The following is a 4,495-nucleotide window of genomic DNA, read 5'->3' on the forward strand; positions in this document are numbered from 1 at the left end:
CTATATAAATTCATAGCTTAGGTCTAAGGAAGACGAAACGGAATAATTAATGTAAAATGATATATCTGACGATAAATCCAAACGTAACCAGTTACACAAGTTTGAATTACCGGCAAACTACAGTAATTAGTCGTCAACACATTTATGTATAAGGCTTAGAAAACATAACTAACTGGAGACACCATACTCGTACCTAACCCGCAGTTACAGATACGAGAGTACCAAATACCGCTCAAACCGCCGCGCACAAGTGTGCATGAAGTTGAGGAGAGCGCTCGTAACAGATTTTTTGGTCATGCCTACCGCACCCGTTTGACCTACAAGAAGATAAGACCTACCTGCCTTATACATATGTTTCGTTGCCTCGTGCTTAAATAGGCAGCTTTATTTGCATAGAGATTTCTGCTCCGGTTGCTTAAATGCTCTTCAGTATTCGTTACCAACAAAAGTTGGTGAAACCCATCGATCATGCTGAAGGCGCGTATTATAGTAACAGGTGCCGTCGATCCGTTACTGTGATTGATAGATTGATAAGATCGTGTTCCTCCTGATTGTCGATTGAAATGCTTGATCAATGGTCACTGTCGCATTAGAAGGATTCTTGATGGCTAAAGTAAGTTTACGATTTTTGTAATTTATTGTGGGAAATTACAAAAAAAATGGAATCTAAAAATTGTTTATTCTATTTTCTACCTAGGTACTAAAATATCCTATTAGCCCATCCGAAATTATCGAGTATGTTTTTTGTTACGCTTCGAGAACAGTCTGTTTTTTATTACGTTTTTTTCGTAATATATCCCGAATATTTAGGGTTGGAATATAAAGCAGGCTTTTGTATTCAGCGAGTTAATTTCGTATTTAAATTATTCAAATTCACTCAGCTGCTTCTCCTATCTTTTTTAACTAGATTTTAAATTAACTTTCAGTCTTAGTTTTTTTTATGGTGTTGAGAACGTGGAGCGACCTTACCTATAAAGCCAATTTAATATTAATTCCAAATAAAATAAAAATAAACCATAAGAATAATACCTTCAATGAGAAAACAATAAATTTTTGTTTCTAGCAATCGAAAAGTTAGGGAGCTAACATACCTCTTTGGAAAGTGGAGTTGTTTCGTTCCGTATTACCGACTCGCACTACGATATTGCAATGTTGAGAACTTTACACACACGCCGCTGAAACTTTGCTCACTTATTTGAAGTATTCATAACAAAAGAAAATTTTGTGTAAAATATTTAGATACTCACATTTTTATCGTTTTCATGTAAAAATATACATACCTACAGGAAATAAACGTGTTCTTAAATAATACATTTGCAGTAAAATTTAACTTTACGCGTCTGGAGGAAGAAAGCTGTTGTTCGTGTTAAATAAAAAAGAAACACCAATAATAATTTAATATTAATTGCAAAATAAATATTTATTGGACATAAAATTCACTTTCAAAGAATAATTTTCCTTTGTACGAGGAAGCAATAAGGAGGTGTCCATATTCTCTAAAACAAGGTTATTATTAATTGACGTTGTAATCGTCGATATAAAACTGCTGGCTGTTGTTTACCAAAAAATCTAAGAGATGCCATTTGATAAACTTTTTTTAAATGTTTCATTTTACAATTATATGGCTTTCATAATATTTTTTCGACAAAAACAGCCATTAATTTTTAATTAGTTGTTTCGGTGTCGTAACTTTTTTGACATGAAAATAAATAAAATGTATTCCGTTTGTTATTGAAAATTGTTTCCAAATTATTTGCTTACGAAAATTGGTGAGTGTCCAGCGTGAAGTAAATTGCGATGTTGTAGATTCAAAAGTTGTCTTTATCTTCCTCTATTTGGGTAATGATGTTCTATGACATTAAAAATGAATTAACATTCCCGAAAATTCGTGACATTATTTTGCAGTTTAAAATGTCTCTAAAAATAAATGTAAAATCTCCCTAAACCCGTATCGGAACGACAGTTTTGCTTTTGTCCATAATCGTTGGAAAAAGCGGCGAATGCAATTTCACTTAGGGAGCGATATTAAAACGTTGCCGCAGAGACAAAACCTGGAAGCTCCATAGACAATGGCGGGAAACTGGGAGCTGGGATTGTCATGCACACAATGGCCCATTTTATTTCGTTCGATGCACGTTTTTAAACGAGTTATAAAGGTAAGATTTTAAATGGTATAAAAATTATTTATTTCCATTTTTACAAGCTTTTATTTACATTCTGATGTTTGTGTAAACATCAGAATGTAAATGAAATCTTTTCAAAATGAATTATTAATTCTTTGGTAAAGTAAACGTCAAATTCAGTGGCTAAGAATCCTAATTAATTACTTAAATCCTAATGAGCGAAAAGTGTGTCAAGTGCGTATCGATTTTTACTTAAATATTACTACATATGTATTTTGTTGTTAATATCTAAGTGTATAATTACTATTATTAGATATAATACCATAAATAAAGTATCTATCCGATTGGTACAAAGTTTGAAACGGCTGAAATTGTCAGACACATACTCGATAAGTTGAGCGCACTTATTAGTGCCCATTGGCATACATTGTCGGGAAATCGTGGGACATAATCCTTGCCTCTTGTTTCAAGAGCCTATTGACATTCAGTGTGGCAATAGAGTACTTTTCAACTGCACTTTTTGTGACTTAATTTCAGATTTTAGACTACTACTCTTTGCTAGATAAGTTAAAAATGTTTGTAAGGAAAGTATGTATATTATAGCCTTGACATGGAAGCGATGAGGAAGATCCGAGACTCAACTGCGGCTTATAAATAGTTATGAAATATTATGATACACTTCCGGGTGATACGTGCCAATTTAATCAATGTTTATCTTATCAATGAATGTCCAGTAAACTAAAGTTATAACAAAACCGGGTAAGCAATATATATTTTTAAAAGAGGTAAAGAACTTTTTGCTTTTCGCTCAGGTAGGTAACCCAACGAGAGTTTAGTCAATAGTGACAAATGAGAACGACTCGAAAAAACTAGAAAAACAAACACGTTCCAATTTTGAAAAACAACTGAAGCGTTCCACGTTCGAATTTAAATATAAAACGGTACGGTCCATGCAGTTCGGGTCCGAAGTCCGAATGTATTTCAATTTCGGGGTACGTGAACCTTTTTCTCTTAAAGTAGGTACCACAGAGAACAAAATGAGGAGGAGATGTCGTAATGCAAAATCTCCTAAGAAAGTAGCGTGTCAAAAAGCGCGTGTTCGCCGGACGAGGAACGTTATTAGCTCCGCCATTACTTACATGCCTTCAATGTATCCCATTCATTATTTTCAAAATAAAAACACCAAATAATCAAGACTAAACTTTGTCAGATTAGTTTTCACGCCCACTTGACCAACAAGAAGGCCTATCTTCCTTATGGCATCTCTGCTACCTTTCTTTACTCTGTGGTAAGTACTTACTCTTATATTGAGCTGCATAGTCATTGCCCAGTAAACGATGCCCGAAGTTCAAGTTATTCGTAACATGTTGTAGCAATAAAAATGCAGATTGATGGCAGAAGCCACTCTTGAAGTTGTTTGTTTAGATCCACTACACGCAACAAATGTATGAATAATGTAAAGAATATTTCAGTGTATATTGATGGATTGGCTTTATGCAGTGTTACTGTTACTTTTGAAGCTGAATTGTGGGTGTATACCTACGGATATTTATTGGGGTCGGTTTTAGAATATTCGAGCAATTTTTCAAATATTATAAACGGTATTTTAGAACACGAGATTTGATTAAATTTTCAGTTATCAAGGTACTTTAAAATATGTACCAACGGAATTTAAAAAAAGGCAGTTCAACATTTTATACGTGTCTTTGAAAATATAAATGAGTAAATAAATAAATAATAAATAAAATACAACAATATCGGTGAGTTTAAACTACAATCAATGAAATATAACAATTGAATATATGTATTTTGAGATAATAAAAATAACGAGCAATCCAAAATTGGATTGTTATCATCAAAAACATTTTCTGAGAAAAATAAATTAACTTCACAAGTAAAATGTGAAATAAATATTGTATTTTACCAATACTGAACGTATTATTTTTAAAAGCACATTTTTATGTATCGACTTTTAGTGGCAGGTTTTCGAGATTTCTTTGTAAGCTCTGATATTTTCTATAATAGAGCATACATACACATACCTACACATGCCAAATTGCATTTCAACCGGTGGCGTAACAAACAAACTTATGTTCACATTTAGAATTATTTTATTACTAAAGATGCGCATTAAAAACTAAAATATACATAATCTATTGTAGCTGTAAATAGTTCTGAACAAATTTTGAAAGCTGTAAATGCGATAGACGGATTAGAAGCAACCCTATACTTACCAGGAATGTATTCCTACGATACCAACCTTTGCCGGGCAATTTAGATAAAATCCAGCGACGGTTAAGTGGTAATGTGGAGAATTGAGCACTGCGAGTAGGTTAATGTTGTATATGTTTCTTTAGGTTAAGTTACCGGGT

This window comes from Helicoverpa armigera, chromosome 11, assembly GCF_030705265.1.
Source record: "Helicoverpa armigera isolate CAAS_96S chromosome 11, ASM3070526v1, whole genome shotgun sequence".
NCBI lineage: Eukaryota > Metazoa > Arthropoda > Insecta > Lepidoptera > Noctuidae > Helicoverpa > Helicoverpa armigera.